This window comes from Bufo gargarizans, chromosome 2 (assembly GCF_014858855.1).
Source record: "Bufo gargarizans isolate SCDJY-AF-19 chromosome 2, ASM1485885v1, whole genome shotgun sequence".
Classification (NCBI taxonomy): Eukaryota; Metazoa; Chordata; class Amphibia; order Anura; family Bufonidae; genus Bufo; species Bufo gargarizans.
The window spans coordinates 644,662,452-644,674,204 of record NC_058081.1 but is presented as its reverse complement, the minus strand read 5'-3'; positions in this window follow the sequence as shown (position 1 = coordinate 644,674,204).

Here is an 11,753-nt window from a genome sequence, read left to right as displayed (position 1 = left end):
GGTCATCACAGGTGTTGAATTCCTCCGAGATCCATGCCTCATTCATTTTTTTTAAATGTGATGTAGTACACACTGTCATGAGCTAGGCGAGTTTGCTTATCGGTCACGATCCTCCCTGCTGTGCTGAACGTCCATTTGGACAGGACGCTCGACCAGGGGCAAGCCAAGAGTTCCATGGCAAATTTTTCCAGCTCTGGCCACAGGTCAAGCCTGCACACCCAGTAGTCAAGGGGTTCCTCGCTTTAGATCGTCCACATCGGCTGTTAACCTGATGTAGTCAGACACCTGTCGGTCTAGGTGTTCCCTGAGGCTGGATCCGGAGGGCGGATGTCGATGGGTTGGCTGCAATAATGATCTCATATCTGAAGTGACCAACACATCTTCAAACTGCCCTCTTTTTGAAGGTCCGGTAGGATTGGTACCCGCACCTGTTTTGCTGTGGGTGGAAATTCCTCTGCCAGTGCCCGTAACAGCAGAATGCAGCATATCTCGAAGCAAGGCCTGGAAATGCTGCATTCTGACAGCCCTCTGTGATACTGGTAACATGTCCACCATTTTGTGTTTGTACCGGAGGTCTAAGTACGTTGACACCTAGTACTGGTCCTTGAACTTTATGCTTTTTATACGGGGGTCCCTCTTCACACTGAAGCATGAAGGCCTCCATTTGCACTAAATTGGAAGCAGTGGAGCGCCCTAGCTCCTGCTCATCGCCCAGGAGAATGTCGTCGTCGGTCTCCTCCTCCCAGCCACGGACACCACCAGGGATCCCTGAAAAGTTTGCTCCTCCTCCTCCTCCCCCCAGCCACCATCCTCCTCTGACTCCTCTTCAGACCCCTGCAGACTTGTCTCAGATGGAGTAGCCCCCCCCCCCCCCCCCCCCGGGAAATCATTCAGCATTGCGACTTCATCTTCCAGCTCGGTTTAATCAATGACACGAAGCAATACACGCTCCAGAAAGAAGGCGTAAGGTACGATGTCACTGATGGCACCCTGGATGCGACTGAACAGTTTGGTGATCTCATCAAATGGCCGCAGAAGTCTGTATACATTGCGCATGAGCAGCCACTGGCGCAGTGAAAAAACGAAGCTCCCGAGAACCTGTCCTGCCGCAGAGTTCGTACAGGTAGTCGTTAACTGCACGTTTCTGCTGTAGCAGCCTATCAGGCATAAAGAAGGTGGAGTTCTGTGCGTCGGGCAGTCACAAATCAGACGTCTGACGGGCAAGTGGTGTCGCCGCTGAACGTCAGCAAGGCGAGCCATGGCAGTGTCTTCTAAAATGGCCAGAGATTTTCCTGGCCTGCCACAAGACGTCCTGGAACCATAGGCATTGCTACAGGGGGATAAGGGGGGGCAATTGCCCCCCTAGGTTATTCCTTGCCCCCCTGGGTGCCCCGTCGCTGATTCCCCTGTAAAAAAAGAGTACAGAGTACGGCGGGGCATGGCAGTGCATAGTTCTCTGCCCCGCCGATCACAGCTCTAGGCTTCAGGCCAACTAGGCCTGAAGCCTATGCGGTAGTAAAATCCTAGTGCAGGCGTGATGACGTCATCACGCGCCTGTGCCGGGACGTGCGCGCCTGTCTAGTACCGAGTCGAGTGAGCGCCAGGAGTCTTGGACATAAGGTAAGTTTTAGCTTTGTTTTTTTTGTGTGCCACTGCCAAGTGCCAACTTTGGGGGACATTACTGGGGGGGCACAGTAGGATCATATTATGAAGGGACAGTGGGGGCATGGGGAGCAAATAGGGGCATTGTGGCTGGGCGACAATTAATACTGTGTGGGCCAAGTATTAGCTTTATTTTTTTTGTGTGCCACTGCCAAGTGCCAACTTAAATTGGGGGACATTACTGGGGGGCACAGGAGGATCATATTACTGAAGGGACAGTGGGGGGGCAAATTTCTACATGGGGAGCAAACTAGTCATGGGGCAGTGTGGGGGACATTTAATACATTACTGTGGGGGCAGCAGTGTGGGGGACAATTACTTCTGTGGGGGCACTGGCAGTGTGGGGGACAATTTCTACTGTGGGGGACAATTACCACTGTGGGGGCAGTGTGGGGGAAAAATACTACTGGGGGCAGTTTAAGGGACAATTACTACTGTGGGGGACAATTACTACTGTGGGGGCAGTGTGGGGGACAATTACTACTGTGGGGGCAGTGTAGGGGACAATTACTACTGTTGGGGGCAGTGTGGGGGAAAATTACTACTGTAGGAGCAGTGTGAGGGACAATTACTACTGTGGGGGCAGTGTGGGGGACAATTGCTACAGTGTCATCCACAGATCACCATAACAGTGTCCTCCACAGATTCCCATAACAGTGTCCTCCACAGATTCCCATAACAGTGTCATCCACCGATCCCCCCATAACAGTGTGTCCTCCACAGATCCCCCATAACAGTGTGTCCTCCACAGATCCCCCATAACAGTGTCCTCAACAGATCCCCCATAACAGTATGTCCTCCACAGATCCCCAATACCAGTGTGTCCTCCACAGATCCCCCATAACAGTGTCCTCAACAGATCCCCCATAACAGTGTCTCCTCCACAGATCCCCCATACCAGTGTGTCCTCCACAGATCCCCCATAACAGTGTGTCCTCCACAGATCCCTCATAACAGTGTGTCCTCCACAGATCCCCCATACCAGTGTGTCCTCCACAGATCCCCCATACCAGTGTGTCCTCCACAGATCCCCCATACCAGTGTGTCCTCCACAGATCCCCCATACCAGTGTGTCCTCCACAGATCCCCCATACCAGTGTGTCCTCCACAGATCCCCCATAACAGTGTGTCCTCCACAGATCCCCCATAACAGTGTGTCCTCCACAGATCCCCCATAACAGTGTGTCCTCCACAGATCCCTCCCCCATAACAGTGTGTCCTTCACAGATCCCCCATAACAGTGTGTCCTTCACAGATCCCCCATAACAGTGTGTCCTTCACAGATCCCCCATAACAGTGCGCCTGCGCACTGAGGAGAGACTATGAGTAGAGGAAAGAATCAGCGGAAGCAAGCAGAGAATGGTGCAGCAGATGACTGAATAGCTTCTTTAGTATTGTTTTATTATAAATGTAGTTTAGTTTAATGTCTTATTTTAACTTTTAAGTAGGTAGGAAGTGGCCGGCTGTGCAAAATTGCTACATGGTAAGTATTATTAGTTGCATACACCAACAACACCCCAGGGTTATTTCACAAAAGGGTGAAGAGTTTGGAGAAGTCAGGAGAAGTGAACAATATAGGACAATATAACAAAATAATAGCAAAGACAGGTGCACGCTGCGGTCTTACTAAACCCTCAAACTGATTTTAAAATTGAGAGATTAGCCAACATCTCCTACGGTGTAGGACATGTCTGAGCATGAGCACCGCGCCAAGGTTTCTCATGTAGCTCGGGGACCTAACACTCACCTACCTGTGCCGTATGGGCATTACCAGGAGCCAGTGGGCAAATTACTACTTGACCTCCTTGAGAAAATCTGGGCGCGGTGCTCGGGCTCAGGCATGTCCTACACCGTAGGACATGTTGGCTAATCTCTAAATTTTAAAATCAGTTTGAGGGTTTAGTACAGGGGTGCACAACCTGCGGCCCGGGGGCCACATGCGGCCCTTGATACCATTCTGTGTGGCCCCCAACCATCTGGTAACAGACCTGTATGCCTATGTCTTGTGGCTGCTCACATGTATTTTTCATGCATTTCTCTCATTAGATGGGAGTCCTGGAAGTGTAACTAGACATTAATGGTACATAATGTGTGTTCAATATGCCAGAAGTACAATATTTCAGTTATTAATACATCTTTAAATTGTAATTGCGGCCCTCGTCATTGGTTCAGTCTGGCAATGTGGCCCCCAACCAGGAAACGTTGTGCACCCCTGGTTTAGTAAGACCGCAGCATGCACCTGTCTTTGCTATTATTTTGTTATATTGCTATATTGATTATCACATCCACATAATTGCTATCTTGTGTAGGATGTCTATTGTGGTACTTGTGGTTCGCTGTGGGCATTCTCCACTGTATGCATTTTTGCTGGGGATCGTCATTAGCAACAGGCCACAAGTGCAGGATTTGCTCCCCTATATATGTAGTGTCCCACTAGGTAGGGGTGGGCACTACACAAGGGTCAATTGGTGTGCGCGTTACTCCTACTCACAAGGAACAGAAATGTCATATTAAATTCTGTATTCAATGTATGTTTTAATGTGTTTTTACATGCAATGTACCCCTGTATAATGCAACAGCAGGCCTAGTTGGGTGTAGTTAGACATCCCAGACACTAGAGGGAGATAGGGAGCCCCTAGTATAAATGTCCAGGCCCAGACAGGGAGAGTTAGTGTGTGCAGAGCCAGGAGTCTGAGAAGACATAGGTTAAGAAGCCTGCTCCTGACATGCAGCTGGATAGCCCTGGCTGCTAGTGATGTCCAGGAGGCTGTTGAGAAGCTCCAGCCTGCCTGAGAACAAGAGAGCCTAAGTTAGCTCTGAAGATACCCCAGTTGCAGGAACCCACCTCCTGGGAGAAACCTACAGTTATCCACCTGATAGGAGGAGGCGACCCAGGGTAAGCTAAGTGACCCTGATGGGCAGAGGACCTTAGAAAAGTGTAGCAAGAGTATAATACCTGAGGAGGAAAGTAACCAAGGATTAAAGCCACCCTTTTAGGCATCCGGGCCTTGGGAGATATAAAGCCAGAGCAGGAGTTCTAGAAGGGACACTGTACATTGATTCTGAGAAAGGTACAACCTGCTGCCTAGTGCTTGTAAAGTTTACCCTCAGCGTATCTTGCATGACTATTGCCTGCCATATTGTGAATAAGCCCCTTTGTGGAACTGTAATATAAAGACTGTGCTACACCTGCTGTACAAAGTTGGATTGTTCAGTAAAGTTGCGTTTTGGTTCACTATATACTTGTGTACCTTCATCATTCCAACCACCAACCGGCGTGCCACCGTCCAAAGGCACTGGCGTCACGAATACCACAGGGACCTTGCCCCAGGCACACAAAATACCTGTAACATCCAGGGCACCTCAACTACCATCAGGCCTGGTCCCTATCTACAGAGCGTGCCCCAGAGGAACTGTGTCTACCTCTCCTTCACTGCCACGCGCCTGCCCAGGGTTCTGCAAATATAGTGAGTACCCTCGATTGCCCATAACTGTGACCTCACTTCGTCATACCCTGCAGGTCTGGCGTGTTGCATAAATTGGCGTCACGAACAGGATCCGAATATTCCTGCGCCATAGCGGATTTAAAAACTGTGTGCTGAAAGTTGTCTTAAAGTGACATGCCCCAATTGTTTTATTGAAAATTGCTGGGCCAAAGTGAACTGTAATAATTGCGGTGTGAAGATTGTGCTATATGGACTGTTTTCTACTTATTTAAGCCACCGCTTGCTGTCAGTGAATAGACAGCTATTTTGCTCAAAGATGGCCGCTGAGCTTGATTGAAATTGTTTGCTGCGTCATCTTCATCCTAAATTGGCGGTAAAAATTGGCGCCTTCTGCTAAAAGTGCGGGAAGGCTGTATGCTGGCGCCACCGCCCTGTCTGGACATTTGCATGTCTGCTGTGATGGACTCCGCCTCCCCCATACTGGAGTACCTGGGGGGCGGCCTCCCAGTGCAATGGGAGGATCTGTCTGAACTTGTTGGCGCCACCCTGTCGCTCTCCAGAGAAGGATCGAGCATGTTGAGGAGTGAGGACTTTCCTGCTGATATGTCCGCGCCTGATTTATTAACCATGAATGTGACTGGTGTTGAGCAAGAGGATGCTCCACCGGCCTACTCTCCGGGACCGGAGAGACCCGCCTGCCCGCCACCGAGGACGCAACCGGAGACCTACTATGGCTCCTGGAGAGACTTCTTCCAGCCCTCGTTCAAGTGGTCAGCTCTAATGGCAGAGATCCGGGAGGCCGCAATAAAGAAAACGACTAAAACCAAAATTTACTACGAAGAACTGGCAAAGACCGTTCACGAGTGCCACACTGACACACAACCCCGCCTGGAAAGGAGAATGGGGTTGGTTGTGGCCTTTGACAAGGACCGAGGCTTCGGTTTTATAAAAGACTACCTGACTGGACGAGACTTATATGTCAACAGGAGGTCCGTCAAGCGGAGCTACCTCCCAGAACGTCTACATAACCTCCGCGAGGGAGAGGAGGTTGAATTTACCCCTGCTGAGGGCCTGCGAGGCCCCTACGCCACTGCCGTGTCCCGTCCGAAAAAGAAATCGGAGGACTGGGACCGTGATGAGGACTACTCTGGCTGCGAGCACGAACCTGTGTGCTCTCCGGAGGACAACCCTGGCTGCGAGCGTGAATCTGAGTGCTCTCCAGGACCGGCCCATCATGCCTTCCAGGAACGGGGCTCTTTCATTGGCCCAAATGTGTTCTGGCAACCAACAGTGGTGGAAAAGAGGGTTAGCCCATGGCCCTCACCTGAGTTGCCTCGCAGGGAGAAAACCGTACGTGAACTTCAGGATGCAGAGAGATTCAGAGCTGCCCTGGAGAATATCCGCAGAGGGAGGAAAGCGGACGCCTCGCCTGAGCCTGCAGCGGCTGCGCAGGACGAATCACCCACCTTCCAAGTGCCGACGGCGACAGCGGAGACCAGCGATCCCGACTCTGAAAGCCTGGACGACCAGATTGTGCGGCTGGAGTTAAAGCTACGGGAGCTACGCCAGATTGCCTCCGCCAGGATCCGGACTCCACCTGACCTAAAGAAAGAGGACGTAAGGACTCGGACGTCTCCGGGTCTAAGGTGAGAGTACCTGTACCTTCCAGCCGTCCCTCCTTTGTATCGGCACCTGCGGTGGGATCCTCATACGCTGTGCACCGGCGCACAGAGCCAGTTGTTCCAGAACCCACCGGACCGCTTGCAGCAGCGGTACACAGGCCAGTGCAGCAGCCCACGATTGTTATGCCTGCTCCGGTGAGGTCAGCGACTTTGATAACCCCTAGGCCTATACCTATTAGGGGTCCATTTATGCTACAGTTGCCCCCAATACTGTGTTGTGGGCACATCCATCTGTTGAATCGCAATACAGGCCCAATATACAAATGGAGCCAGGGAGCACCACTGAAATGCAAAGTGAATATGACATGCCCCTGTGAATTGGCCTGCTAGGCCCTTGATGTTTGCTTTATTTACCAAGGGATCCTAAAGAAGACTTAACCCTTTCAGGACAGGAGTCCTTCGTTGTTTTGGCCCTCTGTTGCTGCTGCCAGTTACCCACGGCTCAGTGGAGGCGGCAAGCCACTGAAATACCACGTGCAGCAAGGCCATCTTGTTTACAGGACCTCCTGCCTGCTTTCTCAGAGTGAAAACCCAGTTGTGCCTGTTTTCATAAGTTGCACTCTTAACCCTTTAACCCCCTTTTCAGGTTGATTAAGGGTATTACAGCACTTATTTCTATATGTATGCCATTTGAATAATGTGGACTATTTTATGTGCTGCTATTTTATTATGCAACTTAAATTTCAAGAATTGGGCCCAGGGATAGACTCAAATGCACATGAGCCTCTGAGATTTTGCTACTATTTTAAAGTATTGTGCCCAGAGATGGACTCCACCTCGTGCGAGCCTCTGTGATTCTAGCTGCCTTTCTAGTGTAAACTGCGAAATCCTTACTTGTTTGGTGGATAAGAAAAAGAACCTGGGTACGGACTAATTTTAAATGCTTTGAGCCTCCAAGAATTGTTATTTAATTGTTTTTATATTTTCCATGGACTACAACTGTTCTATCATGGACAATTTGCACTTATGGACTATCCTGGTTATTGTTACGCTGCACCAGGTCAGCGCCCCTGTTCCCATTGTGCTATCCTGAGAGAAGAGAACGACGCCCCTTTTCACCATTACTTGCTCCTAATCCAGTGGAACTGCCTGATATATGTATACATATAGTGTATTCTTGCAAATGTAGATGTGTTTTCCTGCTTTGCTTTATTTTCCCTATTACAGGTGCAGTATCCAGCTGTGCAGGGACCCTCCATGTTGCGCCGAGGACGGGCAACGTTATAGCGTGGGGGTATGTAGTGTCCCACTAGGTAGGGGTGGGCACTACACAAGGGTCAATTGGTGTGCGCGTTACTCCTACTCACAAGGAACAGAAATGTCATATTTAATTCTGTATTCAATGTATGTTTTAATGTGTTTTTCATGCAATGTACCCCTGTATGATGCAACAGCAGGCCTAGTTGGGTGTAGTTAGACATCCCAGACACTAGAGGGAGATAGGGAGCCCCTAGTATAAATGTCCAGGCCCAGACAGGGAGAGTGAGTGTGCAGAGCCAGGAGTCTGAGAAGACATAGGTTAAGAAGCCTGCTCCTGACATGCAGCTGGATAGCCCTGGCTGCTAGTGATGTCCAGGAGGCTGTTGAGAAGCTCCAGCCTGCCTGAGAACAAGAGAGCCTAAGTTAGCTCTGAAGATACCCCAGTTGCAGGAACCCACCTCCTGGGAGAAACCTACAGTTATCCACCTGATAGGAAGAGGCGACCCAGGGTAAGCTAAGTGACCCTGATGGGCAGAGGACCTTAGAAAAGTGTAGCAAGAGTATAATACCTGAGGAGGAAAGTAACCAAGGATTAAAGCCACCCTTTTAGGCATCCGGGCCTTGGGAGATATAAAGCCAGAGCAGGAGTTCTAGAAGGGACACTGTACATTGATTCTGAGAAAGGTACAACCTGCTGCCTAGTGCTTGTAAAGTTTACCCTCAGCGTATCTTGCATGACTATTGCCTGCCATATTGTGAATAAGCCCCTTTGTGGAACTGTAATATAAGACTGTGCTACACCTGCTGTACAAAGTTGGATTGTTCAGTAAAGTTACGTTTTGGTTCACTATATACTTGTGTACCTTCATCATTCCAACCACCAACCGGCGTGCCACCGTCCAAAGGCACTGGCGTCACGAATACCACAGGGACCTTGCCCCAGGCACACAAAATACCTGTAACATCCAGGGCACCTCAACTACCATCAGGCCTGGTCCCTATCTACAGAGCGTGCCCCAGAGGAACCTGTGTCTACCTCTCCTTCACTGCCACGCGCCTGCCCAGGGTTCTTCAAATATAGTGAGTACCCTCGATTGCCCATAACCGTGACCTCACTTCGTCATACCCTGCAGGTCTGGCGTGTTGCATATATATGCACAACTGCATGTGGGTTTGAGCACTTCCTGCTTGTTTAATACCATGCCATTCTTTTCAACAATATAGGACAACATAGCTGATTAGAAAAAAAAATCTCCAATTCAGCTCACTTTCCTATTCAGTTATGTTGTCCTATTGTTCCCTTCTCCTAACTCTTCACCCTCTTGTGAATAAGCCTGTGAGCGTCTGTTCATTTGTCTTCATTAGTGACATGTTTAACATATTGGATTATTTACACAGCCCTGGTGTTTGCTGAAACTGCTTTAAACTATCAAGAAAAGTTTTGGAGAGTGTTTCTCTCTTTCTCAGGTCTGAAGCAATACCTAGGAACAAAGGAAAACTCTTGAAAGCTTGTCTTTTAAGTATTAGGTTAGTACAATAAAAAGGTATACCTGCATACCGCAATACTCTCGTATTTTGTAATCTTATTTATATATGCTTATTTAGTTTTTTCAGCAGTATGATTAAGTGGTGAAAATTATTAGTGGCGCCCCATTTTTGACTATGGTATTTTATGTGCCCCCCTATATATTGTTCCTAGAGTCGCCTGCCTGGAACGAAGTTCAGGACGTGTGCCATGCACGGCACGTGTGTCATTTTGCCCTATTTCAGTGCGCTGAGCAGATTGGCACTATTCTCGCACACCACTTTACCAACTGTCAAATTGAGCGGGGTTAGCCACGGATCGGCCTGTGAACGCAGAGCTGATAGGAGTGCAGGACCGGTGTGGCTCTTGGTTTCCAGGCACAACAGCTGCAGCACAGCATGGCAACGTCTCACCTGGCACGTTGAATACGTTCTGGGGAGCTTGGGGGTGCAGGGGAAGAGGCGGGAGCAGTGGAAAAGGAGGAGTCAGCCTAGGAGTATACAGAGGATGGAGGAGGAGGAGGAGGAGGAGGAGAAGAAGAGGCAGGTCTGCATGCAATCCGTGGCAGTAACACCAAATCCACACGGGTGCCACGGGTTACATGCTTGACAGCTGTCAGAAGGTTCACCCAGTGGGCAGTAAAAGTTATGTACCTCCCCTGCCCGTGTTTTCTAGACCACGTGTCTGTGGTCAGATGTATCTTGGCACCGACACTGTGTGCCAGAGATATATTAACTTGTTGCTGAATGTGGCCATATAGTTCAGGGATGCCCTTCTGAGAGAAATATTTCCTTCCGGGGACCTTCCATTGTGGTGTGCCAATGGCCACAAATTTTCTAAAGGCCTCCGAGTCCACCAATTTATATGGCAGTAGTTGCCGGACTAGCAGTTCCGACAAGCCAGCAGTCAGCCATTGGTAAAGAGGATTATCCAGCATCATCATTTTTTTACGCTCGAACATTTGGGCCATGGAAGCCTGCCTTTTGCCAGATGAACGTGACGAAGGCACGGTAGTAGGTGGAGTGGAGGACAAATGGAAGGAAAGAGGAGAAGGAGAAGAGGCAGGACGTGGAGTGCCGGGAGTGTGGCTTTGTGGGTTCTGACGGTGTTGCTCCCACTGGGCTTGGTGATGGGAGGCCAGGTACCTTCTTAAGGCAGTCGCCCTTAGGTGAGTGTTGGGCTTACCGCGACTTATGCGTTGACAGCACAGGCTGCAGATGGCAACACTATTATCCGCAGCTGACATGTTTAAAAAAAGCCCAGACTGCGGAGCCATGTGCCGGCGTCCTGGAAGCGCAAGATGTGACCGTGCATGGTGGATGGCTCGCTCCAGATACAATTGCAGTCTGCTTTTTGCCTCCTGTGAACTGCGAGTTTTGCCTGCTTCTCCTCCTTCTCCTCCCTATCTGCTGCTCTGTCTCTTTCTCTGAACTCCCCCTCCTTTTCCTCTCTTGTGGGCACCCACGTGACGTCCATCGACACGTCTTCATCGTCGTCACCTTCACCACCTCTGACATTAGAGATCTTGGAGTAGGCAGCAACAGCGGGGACCACCCTCCTTGGGCTGATCTGGGTACTGTCGTCAGACCGCTGGGTGGCGGCCATTGCTAGCTCCTCTTCCATATCCGATGCCAAGAATGGCTGCGCAACGGTAAGGTCTGGGAATGGATGGGAAAATAATTCCTCTAACTCGAGTGGAGGGGCTATGGTGGGGGTGGTGGTGGTGTCTTTGGGGGTGCACACAGCATAGAGTGAGGAGGGTGCAGATACAGAAGATGAGGAGGGTGCAGAAGCGAAAGGCTGAGTGAGCCACTTAACCATCTCTGGTGCACCCTTTGAAGTTATCGCACGCGCCTACTTCAACTTCCCACTTAGGCTCCGGCCTGGTGCATCTGCCCGACCCCTATCATCCTTGAGGAATGGTCTGCCTCTTCCTCTGCCTGTCATTTTCTAAATGACCCTCTGCCTAAGTCCGTAGAGAAGAGCAGTATTTGTGGAAGAAGGTATATCGCAGCCCTCAATCAGTATTTGGTGGAACAGGCGATCATATGGCGATGTCTGCCGGCGCCATATTCTTTGCAGTTTGCAGAACTTTGACCCATGACACATCCACCAGGTGGTACAGGACAGCCAATTGAGACGTTTCAGCACATGGACATATCCCCTACCCTATAAATAAACCCGATCTGGCTGCCATTTTACATTCTGTTTTTTGCCAGTGTAGGGAGAGGTTGCTGT